Source organism: Triturus cristatus, chromosome 4_1 (genome assembly GCF_964204655.1).
Source record: "Triturus cristatus chromosome 4_1, aTriCri1.1, whole genome shotgun sequence".
In the NCBI taxonomy this organism is placed as follows: Eukaryota; Metazoa; Chordata; class Amphibia; order Caudata; family Salamandridae; genus Triturus; species Triturus cristatus.
In genome coordinates this window covers 888,360,070-888,372,564 of record NC_140585.1, presented here as the reverse complement: position 1 = coordinate 888,372,564, position 12,495 = coordinate 888,360,070, and the positions used below count along the sequence as shown (strand labels likewise).

Genomic DNA, 12,495 nt, shown 5'->3' with positions numbered 1-12,495 from the left:
GAGTACACATTATTGTTTCCCATTTTTAACCCATTTAGAATTCACTGGAATGAAAATGTCCTTTGACTGATTATCAGGCAGGGTTAGGAACATTTGTGCCTCGCGCTGCTCTGAGGGGAAATCTCGAGGCGCCTCGCGCTCTCCGAGGCCTTTGACAACCATTTCTCTGGCACTGAGGTGTCTGGCCAGGGAAGGCTTCATTTGTTTTCTTCTCCCGCCTGATGGATTCTGACACTGGGGAGTTGGCAGGTGAGGCGCTATTATGTTTATAAGAGTTTCTCTTGAGCAGTGAAACAAAACTGTATTGATCTCGTCTGACTTCTAATTTAAGCAGCGGTTGAAGGTTTAGGCCACAGACGGTAGAATGAAGCATTTCTTTCAAACAGCACATGAACTGGAAATGTGCTGACACTGAAATACATACTTTGATGTGCTCATGTGTTTCCGAGTAAGCAATAAACGTTTGACGAGTGTAGTACTTTTGTAAAATTTGCGGCATTTTTACAAAAGTGCCGATTTCGCGGGCACTTTTGTAAAAATCGCGGCATTTTTACAAAAGTGCCGATTTCGCGGCAAACCGCGAAATCGCGAAATCCTGGAGGGTTTTGTTGGGTACATTTTATTATCTTTTTTTGATAAATGTTTATATCAAATGTCAATGCAACATTTTGTGCTTTAAACTGTAGCAGATAGCCTCTGGGTTACAGGACTCTGCATTGTATGTGCCACTTCACGCAATAAAAATTGTTTAAAAAAAAAAAAATGCCACTTGTGTTATTTGTAGATTTAGGTGTCTAGCAGGCAAAACACATTCAAAACATAATGCTCAGCATAGACATTGATCGCTTAAACAACCCAGTAGGGGTTAAACGCTGACGCGTTTCGAGTCCCTATCACATTTAGAGGGTTCTCTTCAGGGCTTGTGACTGGAGAATCTGTATAATTCAACTGGAGTCTTGTGTGAGACAGCAAAGGGTTAGTTCTGTTTTAAGTAAAGAAACGGGAGCTGTTAGCAAGAAGCCTCGTTATTTCTTTCGGACTGTTGGTCGTGGTGCAATGCAGAATTTAAACACTCAACTGCGATGTGTATGAGATGCACATAAGGCAGTCAAATCTTTTATTATTATTTTTTATTATTTTGCTTATTGGTATTTACATATGGCCTTCTGGTTTTAAACACGAGTTGACTATTGATGCATGTTTTTAACCTCTAAATGTAACAAGCATTTGCAATGCAATAGGTCTCGCATTTGCGAGGGTTTGAGCAATTGGCATTGTAAATGACAATGACTTTTATTTATGAGTTGTTTTTCATGACTGATAAATGAAAGGAATTGTCATTTACAATGCCAATTGCTTAAAGTCTTGCAAATGCGAAACCTATTGAATTGTAAATGCTTGCTAATATATGGTAGCTTTTTTACAACCATCCATGCAGCCATTTATAAAGACATTTCTGAGGACGCTGTCAATCCTGCATGATGGGATTAACTGCGCGCTCTTCAAGTGGTGCACTGTAGAACTAGGGAACACAAGTACAAGCACACCCTGGAGTCCCACCTTTATGCTTTGAAGTTTTACTCAATTCATCAAACACGCACTGTGGTTTACCACATACTTAACGCCGGCACCCTCATCTTTCCCCCCTGTGCATGCCTGCTCTCTTTAATTCAAGCCTTGTGTCTGTCTGTAATGCAACTGGTGCTGACGCAAAGCGATCTGATACCTCCAGGTAAAGTTTGCGCTATATAAAAGTACAAACAAATAAATAAATTAAATAAAGCATACCTGTAACATGTCCGTTTTTATTCTGCAATGCCACTTGCCTTCAGGTCCCTGTACTGCATAACTGCACCAGGCTGTGGGTGACCTCAGTGGCAGGAACAATGGGTTGCGGGTCAGACACGGGGAAGGTAGCCATTGTCCTGTGGCTGCACCATGGGGTAACAGTGCGAGGGCAGTCCCATGGCAGTGTAGTCCTCCGTGCAGGCTGGGCATGGGGGTTGCTGTTGGCCGACGGGAAGTGATGAGGAGGTGCCGGTTCGGTGTGCAAGCTTCCTGATACACTGATCTTAGGCAGGCTAAGGCAATTAAAAAAACCACACCAAAAAGGGGTGCCTGGCTAAAACATGCCTATTAAAGTAAAAAACAAATATATATATGGGCACTGTGCTAAAACATAAAATGCGGCGCCCTAAAACACTGATCTTGGGCAGGCGCTGGTAGGCAAAGCGCTGGGGCCCTGTGGCCTATATTGATGTAGGGCAGTACCGTCGGCAGGCAGAATGTGGAAGGGGGAATCCAGTGTCATGCTGCAAAAGGGTCTGGATCCGTGCACAAAGATGAAGCCACTGCCGTCGCTGAGGGAGCTGCTAGATGACAGGCTGGCAGCACTGGCGGCGGCAGGAAGATAGCAATGGCAGGCCACAGAAATAAAAAAAACACACAAAAAAGGGCACGGGCTAAAACATGAGGCGCGGCGCACATTCACGGTAATGTTACAAATAAAATTCACATATTAGGGCGCCGTGCTAAAACATGAAGCGTGGCGCCCTTGCATATTAAAGTTTTAAAAAAAAGTTACAAATAGAATTCACATATTAGGGCGCCGTGCTAAAACATGAAGCGTGGCGCCCTTGCATATTAAAGTTAAAAAAAACCTTACAAACAAATAGCGCGGTGCCCTAGAACAACAAGCGTGCGCTCCGCGCGAGTGGTGCACACAACGGCAAATGTAGGCTGGCGAGTGGTCTGCGATGCGGTGCGTGCAGGCAAAGGAAAGCCATGGGGCTGAAAGCTGGCGGATGCTCGCGTGAACGCAAGCTTGTCGCCAGCCAGCAGCACTTTGAAAAGTCACCTACTAAATGTCTCTCCGAGCAGCGCATGCGCGCTGACTCAGCGAGACCTAAAAAGGGTGAGAATGACACCATCATTCAGTGAATTATATTTTTGGTTTCGAGCTTTTAAGACTAAGACTTCTGCATGACAGATAGATTTCAATGTTCAGCAGCAATGCGCAATTTCTGGGGTCCAATGAGTCAACCAGCCTATGAAACTACCTCGGGCAGCTCTCTTCCCCATTTGCAAATTCTAGCAGTATTACCAGTCTGCCTCCAGTTGAACAGATTGTAATACAGAACCTTTGTTTACACATACCATTATAAATCCTGTGCATATTTGAGTTAAATCTTCGAGTATTTGTTTTTCAAAACATCTGTTTGTCAATTGTTATGAATTTCAAAATCTGCCATGAGTAATGGATAAAAACAGTTTGCATTTCAAGAACCACCCTGGATTACCAGGAATACCATTCTCCCACAAGGAATTCACATTGGACTCCAATTTAGCTAATATTACAAGAAGGAGTGAGTGAGAAGTGATACAGGGTCGCTCACCCTCACCAAACATCTAACCATACAAAAACAACAGGAGGGAACCTCTACCGTGCTTTACCTCTCACTCCATACCAGCCCAAAGGGATCGCCCTATGGTAGTAAAAGGACTCTCACCCACTATGATTGCAAGTGGGATCCCCTGCAAGTCAAAGCCTAATAAAAAGGGGGTATTTGGCCAGAGCAATAGCAATACTTGTCACCGCACAACAACCTTCCAATTCAGCATCCCACCCTCAAAACAAGTGTGTTATGATAGTAGGTAGACAGGATGATGATGAAACTGGTGCTCATGGTAACTGCATGCTCATCTTTGAAAGTCCTGTAAGACAGCAACCCCTCTCCCAGCTGTGCAGCTTAGAATTCTCAATTATCAGACTTCCAAACATGTGCATTGTACTTACCACACAGGCGACTTAGCTACATACTCAGTATACATGACCTACTTCGTATTTGTACATTTAAATCACAACCACCTTTACTCACATACACAACACAAACATGCCATACCATGAACACCAACAAGAAGACTTACAAACTACAGTCAGACCATCACAATAAAAACGTTTCTAATTTCTATTTACCCCACTCTAATAACAGAACAGGGGAACATTCTACGCCAGCTCTGCTTAAGGAAGTCAAAGTGTCATGACAGTGACGCGTTGCTTAATTAGCTCTTTACTTCAATGCTATCCAGAGAATCAAGCAGGAGTGTAATGAGGCTACTACTTTCGTCTGGGAAATAAGAAGAGACCCAAAAGCTGTGTTCCAATGTGCTATCCTCTCAGTAGAGGCATCTGGGAAAACATGTAAGACATAAATCCCTCTACTCATACTTAGCAAAGCAGCATGGTTATTCTGACATGTTTTGGGATATATATATAAAGAGACAGCCCACCTGTGAAATGACCATCAGTACGGAATCAATCAGGAAGCTCATTGTGCTGCTGAACAGGAGGACGCTGTTCGATCACCTAGATTCTGGTCTTCAGTTCCAAGGATGCTTACTGCAAGAGATGCCACATGTGGGATTCTATGGCAGGATCGGAGGCTTCTGATTATGCTTTCTCAATTCCTTTACTGAACTCAGCAGCCAATGAAAAGTGAACTACATAAGTAAAAAACATCACAACCCATGAGGCTTTGAACCACACCTCCTCATAGTAGCCAATGGTAATCAGACAAAGCATACAAAACAGAGAGACACTTCCTTGTCTTCCTCTTTCTTTGCTGCTCCGCAGTCAAGATAAGTGTCTCTCTCTTTTGTATGCTTTACATCTGAAACTTTTGTTAAGAATCTGCAAGCTTTATTGTCAATGCTTTATGCCAGGTCGTACCTCTATGTTGGACGAGTGATTGTGTTTCTAGGCGGGGTGTCTGCTTGCCGCCTTACTCGCGACCTGCGCTCTAGGCGCGTTACCATCGCCGGTGTCTTTCGTTCTTGGTAGGGTCCAGTGCGTGTTGCGCTGTGTGAGATTTGGTCCCGTTTCTTATCCCCACTGCCCCCGCGCTGCCACCGACACTGCCGGCTGTTTGGATCGCGGTCCGCGATCGGAGGGGTTTGGCCCCCCCAGGGAGCGAGTCGCACGCCGAGGCCAGAACGGCTTCCGGCGTGCTTCTCAGGAGCACGCACGCGCGCAGACGCGCGCGTGCCTCCTGCAAGTGCCGGACTTGGCGCCCTGCCCCGGGCTGAAGTGGGGATTAACGCAGCAGGCGAAATAGGAGCGGAGTATGGGCCGGTGCAGTTATTTATGTTAATTTGTGCAGCGCTTGGGTTTTGACTGTCTGGTGAACAGTAACCCTTTCAATACCTGGCCTGGTGGCCTCAGATCTAATTTTTGGAACCTTTTGCTCACCCAGGCTGGAGGGGCGTCTCCCCCCCATTACTCCTGAGTGGTGCAGCTTTACTTCGCAATCCCTGTTGGGATTTTTATGTACTCCCTGGCTCCTTTTTGCCCCGGCATTGCTCCCAACTGACACCCTAACCTGTGGAGGTTGGGGTTGGATAATTGAGCTTCCCTCTGGGGATTCTTTCTGATTGAATACAAGTTATTCACCTGAGGCATGGCAGACTACGAGTTCTACCAGGAGGAGGTGGCTGCGTGTGAGGACCAGGGTGATGATGAGTACTATTACGACGATTCCATGGAGGATTTAATTGACAAAAAATTGGATGCCAAGTTAGATAAGGCGCTCTCCTCTGCCTTGTTACCTATTGCTCAGAGGCTGGATCGTCTGGTTGCCCCGAACCCTTCCCCTGCTGGCACTGGTCCTGCTCCGATCCCCCCCTCTCCTTCCGAGCCCTTTGGTACCCCTTGGCCGCACGCACACTCTTATTCCAAACTTTATAAGTCCAATGAGCAGGTCCACGCGGACACCCCGGCTCCCCCGCCTAAGCCTTCCTCTCCTATCCCAGTGGTAGACACCACTTCAGGTCCTGATACTGACACCGACTCTTCTAGGGAGTCGAAACCTCGTAAACGTGCGAAGAAGCGCAAACGTTCTTCCTCCCCTGTCCAACCCTCTCCCTTCCTGTTCGCCCCTTGGGATATTGTCCACCCACGCTCTGCAGACTGGGTCCCACCATCAGCGGTGGCTGAGTACATGCAGACTCAGACTAAGAAAGAGCTTTGATAAGGAGGTGAGGGCACGCCTTAAGTCTGAATGCCCGCGTCCCGACTTGCCCCATAAAGTAGCAATTACTCCCGACATAGATTCCTCCATGACCACTTTCCTTAAAAAATATAAGAAGGACCCCAAGAAAGGAATCGATCGCGCCCTTCGGGCGTGTCAAGATAAGGTTCTTGACCTTGCGGACCCCTTAGCAAAAATACTGGAGTTGGCCCTACAGGCGCAAGAGACAGGGGCGGCCATCCACCCTGAGGTGTTGGCGGGATGGGCTCAACGAGCAATATGTATGCTGGGCAATGCCAACTGCACCTTAGCTTCCGAGCGACGCAAGTCAGTCCTTTTGAGGATTGATCCACAACTGGTGGAATTGGCCACGGCGGAACCGGGCCCACTGGCAGAAGGTCAGCTCTTTGGTGACAAATTCGTGAAGGACATTGCTAAATTCGTGAACACTTTTGCCTCACTCGACAAGTCCCAATCATCCTTGAAGAGAGTGTTTCACCAGGTCTCTGTGGTAGGGCTGGGCGTGGTAGAGGACGCTCGACCGGCCGCTACTCCAACCCCAGTCCTTAACGAGGTTTCTCGCCCAGATGCCGGGGTTATACCCAAGAGCCTGAACAGGCTGGTTTCTATCCCTCCAGATCACGTGGATACAGGGGCCGCTTCAATCGAGGTGTCAACCGCGGCCACAAAAACTTTGAATCCCAGTCTTCTGGTAAGTCCTGTGTACCCTACGATTCCCCTGGGGGACAGATTGTTGCATTTTGTTGTAAATTGGGCTCGCCTCACCACAGATGTTTGGATCTTGCAGACAGTTCAGGGATACCAGATAGAACTTCTGGACCCGCCAGGTCAACTTACTCCCCCTCGACCTCTCCTTTTTTCCCTTCTAGAACAGAATTTTATAGACTCCGAACTTCAAGAGCTTTTGGACAAACAGGCCATTGCTGTAGGACCTTTCAGTCCCGGAGGGTTTTGCAGCAACGTCTTTTTGGTGCAAAAGAAGGGAGGAGGTCAGAGACTTGTGTTGAACCTCAGAGATTTCAACCCCTTTGTCGTCTACAGACACTTCAAGATTGAGGGCATCCATCTTCTCAGGGTCCTATTGCTGGAAAAGGACTGGATGGTCCGGTTGTACCTGAAGGATGCTTACCTCATGGTCCCAATTTGTCCCTCTCATCAGAAATTCCGTCAATTTCAATGGAAGGGACAATGGTACCGGTATCGTACCCTTCCCTTTGGTGTATCGTCGGCCCCTTGGGTTTTCACAAAACTCCTGAAACCTGTGGTCTCCCGCCTGAGAGAAATGGGAGTGCGCATGATTGTCTATCTCGACGACATGCTCCTCATGGCCCAAGATCGGAATCTACTGCTCACGCAATTGGGGTGGACAATGTCCCTATTAAAGGACCTGGGGTTTGTCATCAACCTCAAGAAGTCAATGATGACTCCAAACCAACAGATGGAATTCTTGGGTTTCCAAATAAATTCACTGTCTGTCCAACTTCTTCTCCCTCTGCCCAAGATCAGGTCTATCAAACGGGAAATCAGATCGACCTTGTCCAAGCAGATGATTTCCCTGCGAGATTTGGCGAGGATCGTGGGCCTACTGGCCTCCTCCATTCAGGCCATCTTCCCGGGCCCTCTACATTATCGAGCCCTTCAGCAGCTCAAGATACACTACATCCAGAGGAAGTTTCATTACGACCACCTCATTTCCTTATCCCCAGACGCTCGAGAGGAGCTTCAGTGGTGGCTGGAACACATGTCGGCCTGGAACGGAAGGGCGATTTTCGGCGCCGCTCCGGATGTCATTATCGAATCCGACGCCAGTCGCTGGGGCTGGGGCGCTCGGTGTGGAGACTTTGCCACAGGCGGACGGTGGTCTGCCGACGAGTTAAGGCTGCACATCAACTACCTCGAGTTGTTAGCGGGTTCGTTTGCGATACGATCGATATCTCCCCTGAAGAGCAATTGTTGCATCCTTCTCCGGATGGACAATGTGTCAGCGGTGAGATATATCAATCGGTTAGGGGGGACGAGGTCCCCGATGTTGGTCAACATCGTAAAGGAGTTTTGGCATTTCTGCCTCAATCACAAAATCACGGTCATAGCGGAGTATCTTCCGGGCAAACTCAACCAGGTGGCAGATTGGAACTCCAGGTTCCTGCGCGATTACAGCAATTGGAAGCTTCACCCCTCGCTGTTTGCGAAGATCATGAATATGCGAGGCCCCTGCAAGATAGACCTTTTCGCCTCTCGCCTCAACGCCCAGATCCCGTTGTTCTTCAGTTGGAGACCGGACCCGATGGCGATGGGAACGGACGCGTTTCTTCAACATTGGGGCCCACAAAGGAATTATGCCTTCCCTCTGTTTGCCCTGATCCCGAGAGTGGGGGCCTTTGTCCGTCGTCAGGCGGCTTCAGTAGTGTTGGTGACGCCGTTGTGGAAGACTCAGTCGTGGTTTCCCACACTATTGGAGTTGTCTGTGGATCTTCCATTTCAACTCCCGATTTTCCCGACGATTCTCCAGGACCCAGTGGGAGCTTGTCACCCGCTGATCCTGCAGAACCAACGCCCTCTCATGGTGTAGACGCTCTCAGGAGACACGAGAGCATTGAAGGTCTTTCACAGGCAGCTGCCGGTTTTATACGACAGGCTTGGGCTCCGTCCACCCGAAAACGATATTCAGCTTCATGGAAGCGATTGGTGGGTTGGTGCCTTCAATGGCAGGTGGATCCCGTGGGATCAGATGTGACTGCGATTTTGAATTTCCTGTCGGAATGCGCTGAATCTGGGCTTGCTTACAGGTCAGTTAACAATTTGCGTTCTGCTATCTCGGCGGGCCATGACGCTATTGATGGTAAACCAGTGGGGATGCATCCCCTTGTGTGTAAGTTGCTTAAAGGGGTTAGAGTGGCCAATCCCCCTTGACCCAGGTATTCCACCTTATGGGATGTTTCGAAGGTACTCTCTTTGTTGGAGTCTTGGCCTGATAATTCAGCGCTCTCCTTAAAACAATTGTCGGCCAAACTCACTATGCTGTTATGCCTGATCTCCTGTCGTAGAGTCTCGGATGTGCGGGCTCTGGATCTGGCAGGTAGAATGTTTTCTCCACAGGGTGTCTCTTTTATCATCTCAAGGCGGACAAATTCGATGTCACGTTCGGTAGAGTATCCTGCTTTTCCTCACAATAATAAATTATGTGTTTTACAGTGTCTAAAAAGTTATGAGGAACGCACTCTTGCCCATAGGACTGATCCTTTGGGGCAATTGTTGATTGCAATTCAGAAACCTTACCAACCAGTATCAGCAGCCACCTTAGCCAGGTGGGTTCGATGGGTGATGTCAGAGGCTGGCATTGATGTTTCCATCTATGGCACTCATTCCACTAGGGGAGCTATGGCCTTTAAAGCGTATATATTGGGCTCTCGTTTAAGAGGACATTCTGAGAGCGGCTGACTGGTCCACGGATTCTATGTTCAAAATGTTTTATTATAAGCCTATTTCTCATGTTTCTTCTGTTGTTATTGAGGAGCTTTGAACCAGCATAATCAGAAGCCTCTGGTCCTGCCATGGAATACAAAATTTTCCAGCTATCGCGACAAGAATTTTAGATTCTATTAAGGACACGGAGGCGAGGATTATCCCACCCGTTGGGACAGTAGTATCAACTGTTAAGTTGTATTGTTGTTATATTCATAACTGAGTATTGCCCACCCTTAAGAAATCCGGTTTGTAGGTTTTCCCTTTTTCTCAACCTTGTTTCTATTTTCAGGAAATGACTCTAACAAGAATTGACGTGATGCTCCGGCTGGAGATGACTTTTCCCATATACGAAGAGGTTGATCTCAGGACTGAGAAAGGGCCATAACAAGACCTGAAGTTCTACTCCGACGGGAGGCGGATCCCCCCTTTTTGAGAAGCTGATTTTCCTCTGGACTGGGTGACTATATTCTCTGTTGAGAATCCTAATGAAACTGTTTTTTCTCTCCGTTGAGTGTTGAAGTTCCTGTGATGTTTTCGTTTGGACTTATAGACTGATTTTCGCAAAGAAAGAGGAAGACAAGGAAGTGTCTCTCTGTTTTGTATGCTTTGTCTGATTACCATTGGCTACTATGAGGAGGCGCGGTTCAAAGCCTCATGGGTTGTGATGTTTTTTACTTATGTAGTTCACTTTTCATTGGCTGCTGAGTTCAGTAAAGGAATTGAGAAAGCATAATCCTCGCCTCCGTGTCCTTAATAGAATCTAAAATTCTTGTTGCGATAGCTGGAAAATTTTGTATTCCAAGCCTTCTCGGTGGCCTCTGGGTGTCTTCAAGGCGAGGCGTTATGGTGTTAGCTAGTCACTACGGTAACCACAATGTACAGAAGGTTGCCGTGCATACCTTAAATACGATTGAACATTGTTTCTCTACTTCTTTTTCGGAGGTCTTTTTGTCTAGCAACTACGGTAATTACGTGGAGCTGAGCAGGGTCAATTCCGAGGCACCAGACTACTCTCAGCCACTCACGTGGGCGGACATATTCATACTAATGTGAGCAAAGGTTGAAATCATGTTATTGGTAGAGGTAGATCTTGTCAGTTGTTTATTGGCTGGAGGACATCAAAGAGATGATATGTGAAGTCGCCTAGGATTTGCTATCCAGGCTTATGACGGTTGTTTATTGGCCGTGGAGTCCTAAAGCATGCTCTGCCGCTGTTCTCTGTGATAGCCTGATAGGATGTACATATTGCACGTCGAGCAACGAGAATCCAGGTCAGTGTATAGTCCGCGAGAAAGGCTGTAAATAGCCAGCTCTTGTGAGCGAACCACTGCCCAGATTTGAGCTCAGCTGGTAAATGCTAGTCATTCGTGTGCATAGGATTAATTCTATGAGCAAATCCGTACCCATAGTAGGGTAACATCTCGGTGACTTCAGTAGTGCCACCCTCCGCTCAAGAGCCACCCGGTCAGTACATCGTCATCTCCTGCCCTGTGTCTTTCAACTCACAATTTCCGCCTGACCTCTTAAGTTCATGGCTGTGCCAGTAAAACGTTCCTTGACTGTGTATAACAAGCCCGCCTTCTAAAGCGAGCGCCCACCGCGCGACAGTGAAAGCAAATTTGTGACGCGGTGGAGCGTGGCACGCGCGCTTGGCGGAGGCGGGGGAGCGCATTCCAGGCGGGGGAGCGGACCCTTTGAAGTATGATGCCGAGGGCACCAGTGGGCTGAAGCGCTTCCCCAAACGGATTGCATGGCGGCACGATGCACGTGATTGTGCGCGTGCTCGCCATGCAATCCACTTTTGGGAGCACTTTGAAATGCCCCTCTTACTAGAGTCTCGCATAGCGATTCCGTAAACGCAATAGCTAGGCGAGACCTAAAAACGTGCCAGGGCTGCTGCACACGTTAACAAACATCCCCTCCTTTCCACCACATGTGAGTCAAAGTATAAAGGACTGCGGTGCAAAGACGCCCTGCTTGGCTCTGTGTTTGCAGGACTTACCTGATCTCCAGCGACAACTCCGGCGGCTCCTCTCTGACAGCACTCTTCCTTTTCTTGAGGTCTTCTGTCAGGTGGCTTCAAACCCTGCCTCTTGTTTCCGCGTGACTCTGCCTGACTTCCGTGCTTGTCTCGGATCAGGCAGACTTCGAGTCTTTCGGTTTCCAGCTTCCAACAACCAAAAAGAACAATCCACAGAGCTGTGAGTTAGTCTTCATTTCGCTTCGCGTTTCTGCTAGTGCAAAGACGCTTTCCCGCATCAGGTATTGATTTTTACATTTTTTGTATATTTGGTTTGACTTCATAAATATTTGCCAAATTGAAAGGAGGCAACAAACAAGACAATTAACAAAGAACTTTTGTGTTTATGCTGAGGTACAGAAAAAACAAGGGTTTCCGAATATCATTGGGTTAATTGCATAAATAAGACAATAGAGTGTCTAAATATTGTTTAATTATTTTACAGTGCACATTCTAGAAAAGAGTTCTACTCCACGGAACTGACCCTAGCAGAAAGAAAGCTGATTATTAAGCACATAATGCTAGGTAATTGCTAAATGAATATTTAGAAGTTGTATAAATGCAAATGGATGATATATTTGTTATTTGAAGAAAAGTAACTCGTGATCGCTGTACTTCTTCACTGACAGTACCCATGAAGAATCCTGAAAACACATTCAGCCCCAGAAAAAGCACTATCAGAACCTTGCCCAGAATCCAGAGAACTTCTCCCTGTGTCCATAGAGAGAAAGAGAGAGAGAGAGACCGGTTCCCAGAGTCTCGGAATGGCTCATTCTTTCTCTTTTTCTTTCTCCTCCCAACCCCTTTCCCCCTGGCGGCATTCACAGCTCAGTGCTGTTTAATAGACATTGAAGCTGAGAAAGGGTTCGGGGGTATTGGGTCCAGTCATCTCCCTAAAGGAAAACCTGGAGTTCAGGTGAGTGGCTCCTGACAGCCCCCTCCTTGATCTGTCGTAGACGCACT

The 12,495-nt window shown here is 47.4% G+C and overlaps 1 protein-coding gene across 1 annotated transcript in view; it reads left to right on the top strand.

The window, feature by feature from the left end:
- Positions 1-12,495, top strand: part of SMKR1 (small lysine rich protein 1) — a 226,884-nt gene that overhangs the window by 13,021 nt on the left and 201,368 nt on the right. The gene's annotated exons all lie outside the window — the stretch shown is intronic.